The 21,187-nt window shown below is 49.9% G+C and overlaps 1 pseudogene; it reads right to left on the minus strand.

Annotated features, from left to right (window-relative positions):
• Positions 1-7,212: 7,212 nt before the first annotated feature.
• On the minus strand, positions 7,213-20,938 carry LOC114693863 (annotated as a pseudogene).
• Positions 20,939-21,187: the final 249 nt, after the last annotated feature.

Raw genomic sequence — 21,187 nt, forward strand, 5'->3', positions numbered from 1 at the left:
ATTAATAAAAATGGGCTAAATATAAGAGTAAGAGCTAGACAATGATAGGCCTGAGCTAATGGCCAAGCAGTTTAAAATAATGTAAGGGTCTGTGTGTTTATTTTAATAAGTGGGCTCCCAAACTGGTGGGACTTGGGGGGAGCTGGAGAGAAATTCTCCAGCTACAGAAGCCAAGGCAGGAACTCAAGCAACTGACCACATCGTATCACAGTCAAGAGCAGAGAGGAGAATGTGCCCATGCTATCTGCTTTCCATGTGAACTTCCTACTGTCCGTGTGGCTAGAGCTGGAATTGCACCTCTTCATAATGAGCTGTGTCTTCCTACACCAATACACAGTCAAGACTCCCCTCCTATAGACATGGCCATAGACCAACCAGATAAAACAATGACTCAATGAGGTTCTCAGCTGAGTCCAGGTTGAGAGTTACCACTAACCACCACAGCGGTGAGCGCAAATACCTCAGAGTGGGTGGCTCACACAGTAACTTCTGTTGTCATGATTCCGAAAGCCAGAAGGCCAAGTGTGAGCAGGGCCCTCCCGAGGCCTCCCTCCTGCGCTTTCAATGGCCATCTTATCTCCATGTCCTCACATGGCCTCCCTTTGTGTGTCCAAATCACCTTTTTAAAAATAAAGACACCTACACCTATGACTTCATTTTAGTCTATTACCCCCATAAAGGCCTCATATCCAGTTACATCTATTCTGAGGTCCTCCATTGCAACATTTGAACTTGGGAGACTGAAGTCCAGTTTGTGACACCTAGCATAAGCCATTGTTTCCCAGTGGCCACAGCAGGCCCAGGACAGACACAAGGTGGAGTCTAGCCATGGCTCCCAAGGAACTAATGGAATGAATCCAGCCAGACCCAGCTACCCAGTAGGAGACCCCCAAGCCAATGAGCTTCATCAGCCAGAAAGGCCTGCTTATCACCTGTTGTCCCAGTGAGGCCACACCCAAGTGAGGGGAGCTCTGGGAATCACTTTTGCTGGCAATCTTCCCTGAATCCCCTGCCCAGCTCTTCTTATGGTTCCAAAGGCCCCCAATTCTCCCATCCCCTACCCTTTCCCTTCCTAGAAGTCTCGGAGTAGCTTCCATTTTCCCAGCCAAGGGCTTGATCCCATCTGGGTAGGCAGGTGGAGAAGTATGTATCCCACCACAATGTAATCTTTCCCAGCAAGGCTTGGAGTGTAGGCCTGGCGAGGTGGTGACTTTGTGAGACACTCTCGGGGTTAGCTGGGGTCCAGCTGGAGAGAGCAGGGGCCTGGCTTGGCATTTCCCCTCATTTTCTCTGGATATCATCACCTTCCCTGGTGAGTGTCCCTTCCTGAGTAACTCTCCATCCCTGTAAGGAGAAGTGGATGTGGCCCAGCAGCGTGGGACCTTCTGTCTAACACATGGCTTCTTGAGAGGCTGAGCCTCCGGAGTCTTGCTGCCATCCTGATAGAAACCACTTGTGGCAAGTGGGATGACCACTTCCGGTGCCTTTATAATCCTCGGAGGCTTCCCTTCCTCCGGGATCTCCGTGTAGACTGGGCTCTGTGGTTGTTTGCCTTGTGCTTAGGAACAGGGTATTTAAACAATAGCCATATCTGTAGCTCTCTATCTGAGCAGCTCCCATCAGATAGGGTCTGGGGACCAGGTCTGTCTGTACAGCCATTTTCCTCAGGGTCGTGCAGCTCAGCCTTTCCTCCCAGCCAGCACAACCACAGACAACAGGGTTCTGAGGTGGAGAAAGAACAAGGGGAATCCTGTATTCACCAAGAAGCAGGAAAGAGCTGTAGAGTCATCAATCCACATTCCCCGGTCGGTATCCAGATGGCCAGTGAGACTCAGGGTCTGGGGTGTGGAGCTGCAGGTTGGGGTGGCCACAAAGCCCCCAGAGCACACGCAGGCAGTTGGCCCAGCATAATGCAGCCGCCGCTGCTGGGATTCTGAGCAAAGGCTACATCACTTCCGAGAGATCACATTCATGTCCCTGAGTCTGGCCAGTACCTGCGAGCACCTCTGTTCCTCACTGCCCTGTGTCGTTCAGCTGGCTTGATCTCCAAAATCCACATCAGGGATTAGGCCCAACCTCCACATGTGACCTTCCACAGGACTGCTCTGTCCACGTCGCCATCACCTATTGCTCTTCTGAGCTTCATTTCTGCGCCTCATCCCTTCTACTTCCTTGTGTGGGCATGCACATGTATGCAGGTGTGCATGTGTGTATGCATGTCCAGGGTGGAGGCCTCTGCATAGTTCCCAAGGTGCCACCACCTTGCTTTTTGAGACTGGGACCTAGACCTTGCCAATTAGGCTAGGCTGGCTGGCCAGTGAGCCCCAGGGCTGGACCTGTCTCTGCCTCCCCAGTGCTGGAGTGATAGGCACATACTACCATGCCTGCCTTTTTAGTTGGGTCCTGGGGGGTCAGACTCAGGTTCTCACTCTTGCAAAGCAGGCACTTGACTGACTAAGCCATTCCCACCCCTTGACTCTGCTTCCTACCAGTTAAGTACCTTCTTAGACTTTGATAAGGCTTACCTCGGTCATCTCTGTCCCTCAAAACCTCAAAACACTTCCTATACACCCAAACTTGGAATCTTGAGGCCCAAGAGGCTGGTGAGAGCTGCCTCAGCTCCTGTAGCCCACTAGGCAACCTGGCCTCACTATCCCATATCTCTCCGAGAACACATCCTCTCCTTCAGTCTGTGACCTGCCTCTCTGTCGCCAGCCTTTTGGTCTGCTCTGTTCACAGCCATTACTCCATTGTAACACCAACTGCTCTGGGAATCATTACACGTGGAGATTTACCAGTTAGAGCTGTCTCTCACACAGGACACACGGCCTCGTGTGTGTGTGTGTGTGTGTCACACACGGACTTACATGTACATGTGAGCTAAAAGGTCAACAGCTGGTGTCTTCCACCTTATTTATTGAAGCAGGGTCCCTCACTGAACCTGGAGTTTACCGATTCAGTAGACTAGCCAGCAAATTTATTGCAATTTCCTTTTTTTTTCTTCTTTTGTTTGTTATTGTTTTTCGAGACAGGGTGTCTCTGTGTAGCTTTGGTGCCTGTCCTGGATCAAGCTCTGCCCTTATATTTACTGTAGTCATTTAAAACCCATGTCAGCTTTCTTTGTGTGAAGAAGTAGACATGCATCCTGGGCACTAGGGTGAAAGAGTCTATGATTTCTCTGTGTCCTTTGAGTCACATGCCCATTATGGTGGTAGATTTTTCTTTTTTCTTTCTTTTTTTTTTAATTGAGGCAGGGTCTCACTCTGTAGCTCTAGCTGCTCTGGAATTCACTAAATAGACCCACTGGCCTCAAACTTATGGAGATACACTGACTCTACCTCCTGGCTCTGGATTAAATGAATGCTACCAACATGCCCAACTTTAGGAATAGATGTCTGAGTACTGCCCTGTATTCCCTCATAGCCACAGGTTACATTATCTTTCTCACCCTTTGGGGGTGGAGGCAAAGGATCCTTTCACAAGGGTTGCCCAAGACCATCGGAAGACACAGATATTTACGTTATGATTCATATAGTAGCAAAATCACAGTTATGAAGTAGCAACAAAGATAATTTTATAGTTGGGGGGGTCACCACAACACGAGGAACTGTGTATTAAGGGTCGGAGCATTAGGAAGGTTGAGAACCACTGGGCTGCATGCTATATGTGCTTTTTGAGAGAGCCTAGTCACACCGCTCAATCTTCTGAAGTTGCCGATAGTGTTTTCACATAATGGAAATTCCTGACCCACCTTGACCTCTGATATGGCCTTCCTAAGGTTACGAAGTCAGGACTATTTCAAGACCCTGCCTGCCCTGGTACCCTTGACCCCTCCGGGGCATGGAAGAGCAGATCTGAGGAACCACACAGCCAGAATCTATGTCTCCAGAGTGTGCTTTCAGGGACATCTCCATAGCTCTCCTGTATACTGATTTCAGGTTTAAGAGTGAGGGCTGAAACGTTCTGAAGCTCAGCCTTCCCAGAGCACAATGATAACATCACCTAGTAGAGTCAGCTTGGACAGACTACCACAGGAAGGAAAGGATTGCCTCTCCTATGCTTTGGTCAATGCAGGCATGATGGCTACATGAACTGCGTTCACATGGCCTGTAGGATGAAGTCATGGTGACCCTCCAAGCGGCCCTTCTTGAGGAACGTCCTAGAGATCTTTTCCTCCCTCCTACATCTTCATCTAATTGTTTAAATAATCCATCCATCATCTATCCATCCATCCTCCATCCATCCATCCATCCATCCATCCATCCAATTATGGCCCTGGTCTTGTGTATGTTGTAACTGTGACAAACAAAAAGGAAATAAATGTCTCTATTTGGATATCTTCTTTTGAAATATTTTTATTTCACTTTTTTTCTAACAGTAATATAGAAACAAATAATCATAAAAATAAAATTGTAAATTGTCCATTGATTATGTAATAGCACTTGGTATTGCTACAGGGGTAGATCTTGGATGAGGCCAGGTTATGCCAGCCTGTCCAAGTCTTCTAGGCTCTGTGATTGCTACTGAGCCCACAGAGGCATTGGACATGACCTTGTGGCAGCACAGTGGATATTTCGTGTCTCATGGGGGGTGGCAGGGGAGAGACTCCGGGCACATGGAGATGGTTAATGATGAAACAGCAAACAGGACTGTGTACATATGGTCAGCCAGGAAACGGGCTGTGGAAGCTACTAATGTCATCACTGACCTACAGACATCTCTGCATGGATCCTACAAGCAGAATGAACAGTTCATGGTTTGTGCTCACCATGAGAGACAGGGAGCTAACAGATACTAGCTGCACATAAGAAAACAAAGTGGCTCCCCTCTACTTTTGTGACACCCCCCCACCCACCTTCCCCTCTTCATCCCCGAATGGGATGAACTTGGGATGAACTTGAGATGAACAACTTAAGCTGAGGCATCTAGCCTATTCAGATCCATGTCTGGGGCACAGTTTCCTCAGAGAACAGAAGTAGGAAGAAGATGGTGGGGTTAGCTGAACACAAACTGCCTCCATCACATATTTTGTTACTGTCCACATCCAATTCGATCCCTCTGCTTTGCTTTAAGCTAAGGGTGTCAGTTTCTGTAATGACTGGTGGTGTCTTTCCCTTTTTATGTTTTTGAGACATGATCTCATGGAGCCTAGGCTGGCCTGGAGAAACTTACTGTGTATCATAGGCTAGTCTTGAACACCTGATCCTCCTCCTCCAACTCCTGAGCACTGGGATTAAAGACGTGCACTCCCATGACTGGCTAACGATTAATTTCTTCCAACCAGTTTTGCATTCTTTTTAGGACATGGGATGGGCCTTCTTTCATGTGTTTTCTGTGACGTGGTATGTGAGCGTCAGCCAGCGGGTGACTGGAGGCAAGAGGTAATGAGAGGTGATGAGGCCTTTTGGACTTGCAGTGTTTTGTGTAGTCTCTAAGGGAGGGACTGGGGTCAAGGCCTCTGGACTTCAAGGCTTTTAAGAAATATTGGCTACCTTGTTCTACATTTTCAAAAGAAACACAAACTGCCTGGCTCTTTGAAATCACAAGGAAGAGACCATTCGGTCATACACGACCATTCAGTTATAAGCTCCCATTCCAGCCTCTCCCTGGGTGTTTGTGGCATGTGTGGACCTAACCCATGGGGATTACCAGGAGGAAGAAACATTATATACAGAGAACAGTCAGCATAGAGTTCGGGACTATGACAGATGGTAAGGGCCAAGGGTCCACCATCTGGGCTTTCATGCTCCTCCCTCCAATTACTTTGGATGGCAAAGTGGGAGAATGGGTGGAGCCTGAAAGGAGGAGAGAGAGTTGCAAACTTATGGTTTGGCAGAACATCAGGCCATCTTTTGGAGTTCAGGTTCATTGACAGGAGATCCGTCTTAGGCCTGATTCACAATAATTTCTCACCTTAATTATTCTATAGCCACTAAACAGCCAGGTGACTTGAGGGAAGCCATTCTCTTTCCTGGCCTCACTTAGCCCTCTCTGCTAATGAGCAGGCCTCACTAGACACACCAATGCCTGAGAAACTTGTGTTAACAGGATTACACGTGGCCCGATGTGCCTGTACCAGGTCTTTCCTGGACCGATCAGCTTAACATTCTGCTGATCTCAAGCCTGCTGCTAGGGGAAAAAAAACCTCTCAAAACTGAACCCCAAATTCTCTTGCTTACTCAACCGGTTCTGCACGTGACAAGAATCAGACGGGTATTAACGAGTTAGCACACATTAGGTAACAGTCATGGTCAATTAAAATTCATTGTTTAGGTCAGGCACGGTCTTGAGAGGCTCAGTATGGGCTTCTGGACTCCCTGCGGTCTTTGGTGCTGAGGAGAAGGTGATGTGGTGACCACCATCAGGTCCCACCAGGAAGGTCTCTATCCTGCCTCCTGCAGCAGGATTCACTTGGGGGACATCTGCTTCCTGTTGCCTGGTTTAGTCACCAAGTGGCCTGTTTGGTGCTCTCCTGGGGTTGTCAGGGCCAGTAAAATAACTGAAGTGGTTGTAACTGGAGCTAGGGGACACCAGGGCATCTGGGTTCCTCTACCAAAGCTATACAAGGTACATGTGTCACGGAGCAAGCTGGAAATAAACATGGCCTTGTAGCATCAAGGCTGAAGTTCCCAAGTAGGAGGGCAGAGTTCCTTCCCAGGGATGTTGGTGGCCATCAATGAGAAGCCTGCGTTCCCATGTGCCACCATGCTATTCCTTTTAGTTTTCCTGTCCTAGCACATCCCTACCAGGTTGCTGAGTCACCTCCCTTTGGGGCAATTAGAGCTAGGACAGAGAGGGTGTTGATGCTACGTGAGAGAGTGAGTGTGTGCCTTACACATCTAATCTTCCCAGCTTCCCTAGAGCAGCAGCTTTCTGTAAGAACAAGCTTTGTGCGGTGGGGAGGTCCCCTTTGGGATCCAACATCATAGCACCAGTGAGTCTAGGACACAGGAAAGGAGGCCACTGAGGGGGCAGGCCACAGGGATCCTACTGAGACCCTGTCTTCCATAATGCCTGCAGACTCTCTGAGTATTGAACATGAAGACCCAAGGATGCAGAGCTGAGTCCTGCCACCGCTACCACCCAGTCCTGAGACCTTCCATTTCCCAGCATGGCCTCAGGAGACCCACTTTGGGTAACTTGGTCTGAGCTGCCTCTCTTTTGCCCTTAGCTCTGGTTCCCCACCCCCACCCCCTTCCATCCCAAGGCTTCTCAGCAGAGAGAGAACCTTCTGAGTTGATGTTCATCTTGGTGACGCCGATGAGCTGAGTGGTGTGGAAAGGCTGAAAGAGGATGCCAGAGGGAGTCACAGAAGAGGTCAGACAGCTCATCTCGCTCCTCCAGCTCATAGGCGGCATCATTGAGCATCCTCCTGTGCAGGCGGCAGTCTGCTCAATCTTCAGCTTGTTGATATCTCCACGGAGGCGCATGAGCTGCCTGGCCAGCTGCTGTCCTGGAGCCGCATCTCTGCCTGGAGAGGAAAGGCCAGACATGTGTCAGCAGGGGTGGAGGCTGCAGTTCTGTGAGCGCTGCTGAGGAGACTCATTAGGAGGACTCCTGACTGATGTCATGGATCACTGACAGGTCCATCTGGCAGCAGGCTTACTTTGGTCAGAGAGGTGAAAAGGACACTATGGTGTCATGGGAAGGTGTCATTGCCGCTTTGTGCCAGGCTAACACCTATGCCTAAATCCTTCTCCATGCCAGTCCTCGCTTAAATTCACCCCCAGTTCATTCCTGTTCTTTGGTGTTCAAGAGGATGTTCGGGCCAGAATGAGATTGCAAGAAGTAACAGGCACCAAATTCGGCGCACAGCTCCTGGGTGGGAGAAGGGCTTGTGGGCAGGACAATGAGAGCTTTCTACTGGGACAGTCCCGATTAGGTCACATGTGTGGGGGCTGGCATAACGTGCTTTGTTATTTGTCAGTTCTTACATTTTACAATGTATTTTCATCACATTCACCTACTACTACCATCCGCTAATTTTCCCAAGTGCCTCCCATTCTAACTTTCAAATTCATGTCCTCCTTTAAAAAAAAAAAAGTGTTAAGTAAATAACTCAGAGTCCACTTAGTGCTACCACAGGCACATGGGTGTGGTCATCTACGGGGGTGTAGGGCCCTACCCAGTGGTCATGTGACCGCCCCCCCCTCATTCTGCAGCCTGCTAGTTTTTCTTTCATCGGACATCTTGCAATGACGTATTGATATATATCTTAATAAAGGTTCCTAAGAGCGATCATAAAAAGCAAGCTGACATTTACATGAACCAGAAGTTAATCCTCATGATAGCCTGCAGAGTAAAGATTCTTACTATGCCACAAGTCACAGCGTGGGGAAGTTGAAGTCAGCTGTCAAAAGGCCTTCAGTGGTAAAGCTGGTAGCGGCTCAGACTGTGGGTAACCAGGAGACTGACAACTCAGTCAGTTCTGCCTCTTAGGTAGAGTGGAGGAGCCTAAGGTACAGAGCTGACCAAGCTGGGAGACCCTCCAGAGGGTTCTGATGTGTTTTTGCACCTCTGTTTCCTGTTAGGAAAGGGATGTACTGAGAACTCTCAGCAGCACTTTACAAAATCCATCTGCCCCCCCAAACCCTGCGGCACCTCCAGCCTCCCGAGGGACCTGCGCCTAAGGTCCATATTTCACTGGAGGGTCCTGGAACTCCAAGGCTTTAAGCTGTGTGTCAGCCTCACTGCTGTGGCTTGGCAGAGATGGAATGCAGCTGTGATCTCACTGGCTTTTGCGGGCAGTGGTGTCCAAATTAGCAAAACTTTGTCACTAAGACAGGCCACCAGCTGTTCCTGCTGGACCTGAGACCCAGTTCCATCCTGCCATTTACTCTGCTTACGACTCCAAGTGTTTCAGTACGTCTTCCGTCCTCAGACTGAGTTCCGTGGCCTGCCAGGTGCTTGGACCAAATGAGCCCTGAGATTCAGGAAGGACCCGCCCTGTGGCTATGCAAATGATGCAAATTCTCGCTTTCTCCATGGGGTTTGGAATACCTACCCACTGCCATGAAGAAAATTAGTGACTTCACTAGTGAGCATTCAATGTTCTCTCTCCCTCTTACACCACACCACACACACACACACACACACACACACACACCACGAATACTAACATTAACAAATAAATCTTTTTTCTTAAATGTGGAGGGCCCACTCAGAAATTTGAAAAAAAAAAGTAGAATCTATACAACATAAAATGTATCCTCTTGGTCATTTTGAAGCACACAGTCCAGTAGTGTTCAAAGACATGCATTGCTGTACAGACATGGCCACACCCAACGCCAGAATTTTCCCATATTTCCAACTAAAAGAGATGCTCACTAAAAAAAAAAAAAAAAAAAAAAAAAAAATCCCCCCCCTTCCTCAGCCCCTGACACCCATTCCACTGCCCTTCCACTAAATCCTTTACCTCTCTATGAACTACTCTAGACAAAACCCCCCAGCCCTCAGCCCCCCCGTGAGGAGGATCCTACATAGCTGGCTTATTTCATGTCTCATCATGCTCTCCAGGTTCACACGGCTGAGAGGCTTTAAAATTAAATTTCCTTACCATGTCTAAAGTCACAGGTCACTGTGGGTAACATGAATGACAAGATCTGTACCCCCACCCCTGCCTCCTGGCTCTTCCCCACTCCAGGCCAGAGGCATCACATTTATCTGCTCTTACAGACAAGGAAACTAACTCAGGCCCAGCCCTTCTGGGAATGGTAGCACTCAGATCCCTCGGGGTCAAGCAGTGGCCTTCCCGGGCCTGGGCGATGACGGACTTCTGGGAGGACCCTGTTGCAACCCCACCCACCCCCGCCCTCAGCGCTAGCTGAACCAGTCACTAATGCGGAACTCCCACTTACCCTCTCCAAGAAGGGGCTGATGAGGTCTCCAGACAGACAAGAAGCTGTGCATAGTAATCCTAGGGCAGTAGCTAACAGTGGCCAAATACTTCCTTCAGCCAGGAAGGGACCCACAGTGAGCACCTAGGCTGGTGCACCGGTCCTAAGACTCAGCCTAGGGGACTCAACATGGGTCAAATACTGTCCTCAAAGCTCAGTGTAGAATGTCCTTATTTTCCCCCCCACATCCCCAGGCGGCCTGCCCTTCCTCTGGGGAGGCAGGCACAGCTGCGAGTCAGAGCCCTGGTTCGTTTGTCCAGAAAGCCCACATAGGCACAGCCCTGGTAAAGAGGATTGGGATTGCGTGTGAGTTAGGCCGGAGAATGTACCGGAGCGGAGTGGCGGGGGGCAGAGGTGGACCGAACTAGCGCGGAACCATTACATAACTACAAGGCCGGGCGCCGAGTGCGATGTGTACTGGGTTCGCTACGGGGGTCGGGAGACGAGCTGCTTGTCTCCAATGAGGGTGGGCCGGTGGGAGTGGAGAAGCCTTTCTGAGAGAAACCATCGCTGTCCTATCAAGGACTCTCTGCTGCCTGGTGGACACTGGTGGTTTCGAGCACAAATGCAGAAGCTCTTAGGGCGCAGAGAGGACGCCTGTTTCTTCAGTAGAAGGTGAACTCCAAGGGCAGGATTAGCTAACTAAACAGTATACAGAGCTCGGCAAGAGCAGAGATTTCCCGACTTCCCAGCTCGCTGTGGCTGTGGGGTGAAGAGAGGCGATGGAGACAAGGAGGGAAGAAAGGCTGAGAGAAGAGTCCGCCGGAGAGCCTCCAGAACAGACAAGCTCTCAGGTGAATGGTCTCTGCTTACTTGGGGAGAGATCACCACACAAGTACTTCCTGAGGAGAAAAGAGAAGCTCGGGCCTGCTCTGGCTGGCGGCAATGAAAACGAAGGCGGTGGACATCCTCGGATGTCCTGAATAAGTTCAGTGGGTACCATATATGTGACCACGGGTTTTCACCCCAAACAACTAGAGGCAAGGACTCCCAGAGACCCTGTGCCCCAAGTTCACAGCGGCACACCCCCCACTGCCAAAATAGATGAGCACAGCCGATCCACGCTCTGGATGTTATCCAGTCTTAGCAAGGAGGAGATTCAGACACATGTCACAGCCTGGATTTGGGGACATTATGCTAAGTGACATTAGGGTTTGCCAGGGAATAAGTGTTTAACAGTTAGCACACAGAAAGAAGAATACTAAGGTGAAGGCCATGTGTCTAGTCCCTAATCCTGGACTCCTGTGGACACTATCTCAGCCTGAGAGCCTCCATTTGTCTCTGATAGGAGTGGTGTGAGGGCCAGGATCTATCTCAGCACGTGTGAAGGAAGGGGCAGAATGCATTTCCACTTCCACATGGTTGGACAAACAGAGACCTAATTCTTGAGGTTTACAAACACTCTTTGTATTCTGCTCTGGTGTTGTCTAGCTTCACCCAAAGGTCAGCCATTGTTATAATCAGCCATGTATAATGTCAGGCATTGTTACAATCAGTATTGTGTTGGAGTCCGCCTAGAACCAGGACAATGCAGACACTTTAACCTTAGTCTGACCCCTGTGAATGCCGTACTGATGAGGGTGGACGGACCAGGTGGTGCAGGTAAGGTGTCTTGTTCAATGGAAACTTGAGTTTCTGGGAACTGTAGAAGGAAAAACTCAAAGGTTCCAGAAGCCAGCTCTACATTGTGAATGGGTTCCAGGGGTTATGGACTCAGGTAGAAGTGGAAGTATGCTCCATGGAGAAGTTGTTTCTAAGAGAGGAGGGCTGGGCCACATAGGTGGGACTGACCTCTCTGACAGTGGGAGGCCTTTTGATTGTAGCCCTGGCCTGGGCTGTGGGTGAGAGAGCTGGCGGGCTCCCTGGCTCCCATCCCCTGGGCCGGTTCAGTAGGAAGGAGGGAGCTGGTTATATTGTTTGCTCTGTCTGGGCTAGTCTATTTCCTCTGAGTAGGGCCTGTATTGAGTGGAAGGCTAGACTAGAGTCCAGGGCTAACAGAAGCTTGGGGCCCTTCAAGGCCTTCTGGGGAATTCCTGGCTCTACACAAGTGTGAAGCTCTAAAGATATGATAAGGTTTTCAACTTTTCATACTTGGAAAGTCCCCAAACTGTTACCTTCTCTATGAGAGGCTGGACTTTCAGAGCTACCAGGGGCTCTGGCTTCCAGCCCCCAAACAGCCCTTTCTAGGTGAACATTCCTGGCAGGTGTGAACCCCTGGAAGAAAAGGGGAAAGGATGGCTGCCTCCCATGCCCACCCCATCCCTACTGCTTCAGACAGTGCTGGGGTGTGAAGGAGGGAGGTGTGCCTGGAAGGGGGCACATAACAGAGAGAAGCTAGAGAGGTGAGGTGAGGGTGGTGGGGACCTGAGTTGACACTTCTCAAAAGAAGACAATTCGGTAGCAGGCAAATTATGGCAAAGGTGTCCAACATCTCGAATCACTGGGGAAATGCAAATCAGAAGTACAACGAAGCTGGGTGTGAGGGCGTACCCTGGGATTCTAGCACTGGGAGCTGTGCCTGGCAGATCATGAGTTCAAGGCTGCCCTGGGCTATGTTATAAGTTCTAGGCTAGCTGGATGCAGATGCAGAGTGAGACCTTGTTTCAAACAATAAACAAACAAACACCCACAGCAAGATACCACCTCACCTCAGCTATCATGGCTACTTCAAAGAGACAGGAAATAGAATGCTGTAAAGATATGACAGACAGACAGACAGACAGACAGACACACACACACACACACAACACACATGCGCACATGCGTCACTGTAAACAGAACTACCTACCTTGACTACTGAGAAGTTTAACGTACTCCCATGTTTATTAAGTACAGTCCACACAATCATATAGTTAAGTGATATAAGCCACACACAGAAAGACAAATACCACATGTTCTCACTCATTGTAAAAGCTGAAAAAAAAGTTGAACTCTAGAGGTCACTGGAGGCTGGGATGGTGATGGGGAAATACAGAAAGACTGGGTAGTGGGAAATCCATTCCAATATTCTTTTGGTAGTACTGGGGATTGAACCTAGGCTTCATGAATGGGAGGCAAGCACTCTAACATTTCACTACAGCCCTAACTCAGTCTACTAGTTTAATCATACCCAGATAAATAGTCTACAACAATTTAGTATATATTTCAGAATAACTCAAGGAAAATTTGAATGTTCCCACCACAAAAAGGATGGTACTTGAAAAAAGTGGAAATGCTAATTTTATTTGACCAACACACAACATATCTAATTATTCTACCACATCCCACAATAGATCCACATATGTTGATTAAATATATATATATATATATATATATGACTATATATATTAAATATATATGACTATATATATTAAAATATCTATGTGACTGTGTATATAGTCAGAAAGGGATTATCCAGCCTACAGACATGCTTCAGACTGAACTAACTCCTTTGATACTTTTTGTTGTTTGTTTTGAGACAGGGTCTCTCTGTGTAGCTTTGCACCTTTTCCTGGATCTCGCTCTGTGAGCCATGCTGGCTCAAACTCACAGAGATCCGCCTGCTCTGCCTCCCGAGTGCTGGGATTAAAGGCGTGCGCCGCCGCCGCGCCGCCGCCGCCCCGCCGCCGCGCCGCCGCCGCCGCCACCACCACCCAGCCTTGATACTTGAGACCACCATGGCTGGCCTCTGTCTTAGCATAAGACACCTCCTCATGCAGAGTGGAAGAATTAAATTCTGGGAAAGAGGGAAAAACGGAGTTAACTTGGAGACTACACAAACAAGGGCCAGGATTGAGAGGCTGTGTTGAGAAGCAGAAGGCACCTTCATGCTCACTGACTGAAGGAGCCGTGGTATAGCGTAGCATTCGGAGCCTGGGCTCTGAGGCTGGGCAGGTCTGATTTCACACACACACACACACACACACACACACACCGTGCTGATAATCAGTTCCCTCATCTGTAAAGGGGGGGTGCTAATACTATCAGTGGCCCCCACCCTTGAAAGGTGGCTGTGAGCATCAAGTGTTGTGATTGGAGTAAACACACACAGTACTGATCCTGGCCTTGGTCCCTCCTCTCTATTCTCCTTTACCAACACCCTGACAGCAGGATTTGTCACCTCCATTTTACAGGGAAGGATTAGGTCAACTGCAAGTGGATATAGCAGAACTGAAGTCTAATCTAATTGCAGATGGGTGTTTTCCCACCCCCACCCATGACCAGTGACTGGGCAAGCTGCCTGTGGGTACTCAGTAACTTCCCAGACCACTCCAGATTTGCAGCATGGACTTCCACAGAGACCAGGAGGATTCCATCCTAAACAAACACCCTGGTCCCTCCCCTCTCCAAAGCAGGACCCACCTGCAGGTCCCTAGTGATATTGTCTTCTCTTGAGAGAGACTCTCTGGAACACAAGACCATCCCACCTACCTCAGCTCCACACCCCAGCCACCAAGACTCCTCATCTTACAAGGGGATGTGGTGGGATGAGAAAAATCCCTCTTGCCCCCTGTGGCTCTTGGGTTGCCCTGAACTGCTTCTCTTGCTGAGCTGTGGTCCACAGACTCCTTTGTTCCCTTCTCAACACTGCAGGAAGAAGGGGACTATGGGCGGGGCTTGGGAGGGGTCAGCTTCGGCCTATTGCCACAGTCCCTATAGCTCTTAGGTCCCAGAAGGCATGTCTGGGGATGGAAGGCCTGAGTTCTCTCCTTCTAGGAGGACTCTTTTCTGCAGGGCCAGGCACGAAGTTCCAATTACAGTGCAAGACAAAAAACCCAACACTTTTCTCTCTCTGACCTTTGATTTTTAATAACCCCTTTCTCCTTATTATATACGGTGTTTCTATTTTAGAAATTTCTGGAAACTACAGAAAAAGTAGAAATAACAGCATTAAAGAAGAGAAGAATATCGCCACCGCTCTGACGCCTTTCATCTCCTGGCCTTTGTCTATAAGTTCTCCTTCAAAATTTATTTATTTATTTTGAGACGTGGTCTTGCTATGCAACCCTGGCTGACCTGGCACTCTCTGTGGAGCTCAAGTGGATTTAATACAAAAATTGTCATAAACCCTACAAAGTCAGTATCTTCTCAGACGAATAAACTTGGGTGTTCACGAGTAGAAGAGATGACCTGGGCAGACAGATGCCTGGGCTTCTTGTGTTGTCAAGGCCCACGCCCCCAGTCTCCTGCTGGCTGCCTCTCCATAGCTCATCATCTTCCCTTGAGACACAATGGTCCCAGGACATGTTCTGGGGCATGGCACGCAACCCTGTGGGGCCTTCTAGGAACATCCTCTTCTGAACCATCGGGTTTGAAGGTGGGCCTTGGAGAGCATGTGCCCATGACATGAACATGTGACAGGTCTCTGAAAGAAGAAAGAGTCCTGGATCCTGAGTCAGATGGGGCCCATCCTAACAGACTTAGCCGCAGCTTGGCTGTGTTACTTAAACCCTCTGTCCTAAGACTTCCGTCTTTCTGAGTCTCTGTCTTCTCCTTTGTAAAACGGGAAGAGCCAATAGCCTCAAGCTTCCGGGAGCACCTCTGGGACCTTAGAGTCCTCTCTCATCCATCGTCAAGCATCTCCATCCCACACGGTGACTGTGACCTGTCATCTGGCTGGGCATCCAGCAGAAAAGGATAATGGGAGCTGGTGCCACACATGCCAGAGCCATGTGCTTGCCTAGATGTGCCACTGAGAACTCGGGCTGGCGATCAAACTGAGGCACAGGCACCGCCAGAACCTGGGTCTCCAGCTCTGACACACAGTCCTGCCTGGTTAGTACCACCAGGTTTCCGATTCTGTTTCTAACAGCTATAAACACCTTCTGCCTGCAGGATCAAACACCTGCAGGAAACTAACAGACAGAGGAGGTGCTATGTATTCTCAGTTCTCACCACAGAGTGCATCGGGACCAGGGAGGCTTTTACTTTTGTCTGCCCCTGACAGAGCAGATGTTCTGGCTCCTGTTTCTTATCTCCTTATCTGTCAAGGTCATTTCTGAGCAAGACCATAGAAACAAGACAGGAGGCAGGGCAACTGACTGCTGGTGCTCAGCTCCAGGCCCAGGCCTGAAGCTGCTTCCCTGACCAAAGGGAGCTAGCTACTAGGCAACTGGAATTCCACACTCAGCTGGAAGAAGCTGACAGACTCCTGCCACCAGGGCCATGGCTTTCCATGCAGGACTGCCACCACCTCATCCCAGACCCCCATTAGGCTGTCTTCACTGCAGGCACAAGCTGGAGGCTGTGACCTGGTAACCAGAGTAGTCTAGAATCAGCAAAGAAACAAGATGGTTATTTTCAAGGACCCTGAGAACAGTGAGGTCGGATCTTAGCTTGGGGATGTCAGGTGGCCCCAAATCACCAAGGACAGAAGCTGCCCTGCCTGCCACAGTTGGGTGGTGACATGGTCTCTTGATTTAGTTGGAGCAAAGATGCCAGGCCTTAGTTGGATGTCATATGATATTTATGGTTTGAGAATCAATGAATGAGTGGAGACCAGGAGAGGACCAAGGGAGCAAGAAGGGATACCAGATGGGAAATGAGGGAGGTCCCTAAGCTTAAGTTGTGTGCCCTGTTTCTGCCATAACTGCCTCCATGTGGCCCAAGGCTCAGTCTGCAAAGGGGTCAGAGTGCTGGAGCTCAGGCCAGCGGTCCAGGAACCATACTTCTTAGAGATGGCCTCATGACCCTTGAGGGTTGGCTTCCCAGTATCCCTGGTACATTAGCGGAAGGGGAAGCCACTCTGCTTTAGGTTGACAGGGATGTTGGCAGAAACACCCCATATCTTGGGGGTGAAAGCCAGGAAGGGATGTCAGGAGGGGTCCCCACCCCCTTCTTTGCTTTGGAAACCTTTCCAGATCCGGAAACTCCTCTCTGCTAGCCCCAGAGGAGGCAGCGAAGGGTAGACAACGCTTCCTGTTCCTGCATAGCCTGCCTTTGAATGAGGGCTCGTTGACAACCGTCTCCCTGGCTGTTTTAGCAGCTCCCAGGAGGACCACCAGACAGACAGGAGGCACAGTATGGGTTGCCCTCTGCTAGGACCAAAACTTCCATTAAAACCAGGGTCTGGTGGCAGAGGCCTAAAATTGCATCTACTTCTGAAACTGAGGCAGGGGGGATTTGCAAGTTCAAGGCCTGTCTGGGCTATAGAGTGAGTTCAAGGCCAGCCTGTGCAACTGAGAAAGACCTTACCTCAAAAAGCATATTAGAAGGAGGGCTGGGGATACATGGAAGGGCACTTGCCTAGCATGGGAAGGAAGGTCTTTAAATTCAATCCCCAGGACTAGAGACAAACTTCTGCTGAGTTGGGTGTTCGGCAGTATGGAGGGGGAAAGCCCACATACTGACTGGAATTAGAGTCTCCGTCTGTTCCTCAGACACGTGGGGGGAAGGATAAATTTGCACATGAGTCTAACAAATACACAGGGAGGGCAGGGGTGCCCAGGAGCAGAGAAAGTTTGATTCTGAAGTTAAATAAAGACAGCATAATAAAGGTTATGCAAACTACTTTCACTGGGGCCTTAAAAATGAGCGGATTTTAGAGGCACCTTGAGGGTGAACATAAGATACATTAGAAAAGTAGCATGAAGCTTTGTTTTAACTGAGACAGAGAGAAGAAAACATTCTAACCCAGCTACTTCCAGCTAAGTGTTTGACAAGCTGCCTTTGCTGGTGTCTGATTTCTGGCAGGGCAGAATTGGGCATGGGGGTCCTGAGATCAGCGCCGGAGCTGCTGCTAGCCCCTGGGGGGCCATCTCTAAGCAGGTGGGGTTCCTGCCTCATTGCGTGCATGGGGATGCTTAAGTGAGGAGTCCTTCACTAAGACCCCTTTGCTGTCTGAACTTGGCTTTGTGGGACAGTTGAGGCAGGGGCAGGATGTGGAGCTCAAGCTTGGGGACTCCTGGATCTGCCCTCTGAAGTCTTTTCACGGTCCCTTGGGCCTCTTTCCACCCTTGGTACTCTAGGTGTGGTATGGCATTTAGTGTCCCTTGGAACATATTGGAAATTCCAAATCACAGAGCCCCATCTCAGACGCACAGAACAGAATATTCATCCTTACAAGAGACTGGGGGGCTCTGGATGCACACTGGAGTTCGGAGGCCAAATGTTTTTCAGCATGTTCAGCTGGCCTTCCCAATCAGGCCAGCTCACCAGACTCCCTCCTGCATTTCCCAAAAGTGAAGGTGAGCCCTGGCTTTGCACTTCCTAGTTAAGTTCACTGACTCCCAGGAGCGTCAGAGAATTCGTCCACACGATGAGAACAAAGACAACAAGTACCCAGGACCTTTGTAGGATGGAATGGCATGCAGGGATTATTCTCACTCAACCTTGTTTTTCTCTCTGCCTCCAACCCACACACTCTGTTGACTGCTGACACCGTGTGAAGTCAGTTTTAGGAAAACTGCCCGCGGCTGATGGAGGATGCTGTATTCTGTGGCAGCAGCTAAAACTAGCATTATTAGCACAGTGACCTGATGGCCCAGGGTTCAAATGCCAGCTTTTTATTCCCAGCTGCATTCCTCTCTGAGTCTTTTGTTCTTCTTGAAAAGGGAGTTTGGAAAGGCAAGGTCACATGACAACGAGAAGTGAGTAACGCAAGTGACATACCAGGCATACACTGAGCACTGTGACACATCTGTCATCACCATCATTACCCACCCCTGGTCACCAGGAGAACGGAAGATGTTGTGCAGATAGAAGGCATGTTACTAATGCACATATTTCTTGTGCCCACGTCAGACAGCCCTTGGCAACCAAATTAGTCCTGACTATGACTGCCCTGCCCTGGGATCCTACAGTCTGAGTTACCCTAAATGTGGCTGGTCTGCTCCTCTTAGCCAGCACACTCTGGGGGGCACCTTGCCATGCTTGTTTTTGATGTCCTGGCAGTGAGACTAAGCATGCCGCACAGATCTCAGACAATGTTCTCAGCTAGGCTGGGTGCTGCTTGAACCAACCTTCAAAGTCTCTAGATGTTCAGCATCATGCCCCTAGGTGTTCCTTTCAATGGCCTGAGGTGTGGCTGAGGCTTTGGGGGTCTTTCCAGAGCTCCCCATGGTACTTTCCATCTAAGGGATGACGGGGGGGGGTCTAGGAAGTTAAAGGAAGCCCCTACTGTTTCCATTCGCTCAGAGGAAACACGGAGTTTCTCTACTCCTCCACTCCAAAGGGAAGCCCACAAGGGATGTGAACTTATTTAGACAGTAAACAACTCTGCTCCTAGAAGCAATAAACTCTCAAATGAACCCAAAACCAACAAATTGCATCCTTGGCTACTGGAGTATTTTTTTTCCTCTGTGAAAAATAGATCAAAGCAGGATGCCTTAGGAAGTCAGGGTGCAGCTTTCAGGGTCTGTCTCTGGCCCTGCATGCTCACCTCTCGCCTCCTGTCCTCCTGTGAGCATGCTGTGGTCACGAAGCAAGAATCCACAGGTACCCTGTCTTCAGTGAAAGCTAATAGCAAGCATACCCATGCTCGACACTTAACAGCATACACAATGGGATAGTGTGTTCTGAGCAGACTCAATGTCAACTAAAGAGTTCCTAATTAATTAGATGCTCAACCTCCCGAGCTGCTACCACCCTGAACCCCAATGCTCTATTTCAGCCCACGAGAAATTCCAGGCTCCAGTGGAGAGATGTCTTGCAGGACTCAACAAAAAACAAAACCCAGCCGGCCTCTGCTTTCCTATTACCACGATTCTTGGAAGGCAGCTGGCCCTGACTGCTGCTCCCTGGAGTCAGATGGCCCTGCAGGTGATTCAGGGAAGCAGCTAAAGCTTAAGGGAGGCTTTGTTCCAGGTCTGGGTCTGCTAAGAAGCTGCTGTTATGGAGGGACCTAGTGGTTTTTCCTGGGCAGGATGGAAAAATGCTCCACCTCCTTTCCCAGAATTTTCATGGTGGTGAGAGTTCCTGATAGGAATCCCTGTGGGCAGTAATAGGATCCAGGTGGTGCTGTACCACTCAGTCTTCTGTCTTTGCTCACTCATCCCATCTGGAAAGTCTGACCCACCCTGACTTCTGGGCAGACTCTTACTCAACATCCTTTGTCAAAGCCTTCACTCAAAGCGTGATCAGTCATGTGCCCCTTTCTGGCAGCTCTTGAACACCCTGAATTATTAAACAGCACTTCCCATGCTGAGTCCCAGTACTTACAACTATGACCCCCAGACTGAGTCTCTTCCCAAAGTCTCTCACCCAGGGAGACCCACCACCTAGCTAGTGTCAACTCCCAGCTCAGGGAAAGAGGACGCTTGCTCGCTGAGTGAGTGGTGGTCCCCAACCTGTAGACAACTGTGGCAGGTGGGGAGAGGGTTTCTTAGAGAAGTCAATACAGGCAAACTCTGAGGATCCCCTGGCTTTCCAGGAATAAGTAGGTGGAAAAAGGGTAGGGACACCCTAATGTGGGCTCAGATCCTTGCGGGTAACACTTGCTTCCTCCATACCTTTGATTAGGAGCTGACTGACTCAGGCCCCCATGTATCCACTGAGAAATGAGATCTACCCTTTGCCTAGTCGGAAGACAGATGTGCAAATAGGAAACAGGCAGAGACGGAAGGACGAACATCATGCAGGAGCACAGACAAGGTCAGACAGAATGGAGATAGGGAACAAGCACAGCAGACTTTCTGCACGGGCGGCCACTCACCAGTTCCTTTCTGAGCCACGTTATAGCTTCATCGATACTCCGGAAGCCTTCCAGCTTGCCCGTGTGTCAGTGGCCTGTCACCCTGGCTGGCACTCCTGGCAGGTGGAAGAAGCTCTCTGGACTCCCTTAGAGGTATCGAAGGCTCTCCACCTCCACATGCTCCCTGCTCCAAGGGGGCCTCTTGCTGGGCAGCTGACCTTGGGAAAGGCCACGTCTGCTCCTCTAGCCTGGCCTGCCATTCCAGGTAGGAGGGTCTTCGGGTCTCTAGCCTCAGTTTCTCAGTGAGGGCCTTCAGGCTGAGGAGGTGGTCATCGGGAGGTGCGGCGGCCCCTGCTGGCCTGTCTTTCTCACCCACTTCTTCCACTTGGATCCGGGCACAGACATTCTCTAGTCTGCCCTGGTAGCCAGACATGGGAGGTGTTGGAGGCCACTTGGGAGACTTGCTGGGTGGCAAGGTCAAGTCCTGCTCTGCAAAGACCTCATAGAGCGGTGGCCCTGGCTCCTGAAGGCATTGTTGGGATGGTAGTGCGTCTCAAGGCTTGGCAGCACCTGGAGCCAAGCGAGGCTGTACAGTGTGCCTCTGAGCAGGTGTGGCTCAGGGTCTATGATTTGTCCCATAATCCTGTGGGGCCATGCTTCACAGAAGGCAGGATCAGACAAG

The sequence above is a fragment of the Peromyscus leucopus genome, unplaced genomic scaffold (assembly GCF_004664715.2).
Source record: "Peromyscus leucopus breed LL Stock unplaced genomic scaffold, UCI_PerLeu_2.1 scaffold_242, whole genome shotgun sequence".
Classification (NCBI taxonomy): domain Eukaryota; kingdom Metazoa; phylum Chordata; class Mammalia; order Rodentia; family Cricetidae; genus Peromyscus; species Peromyscus leucopus.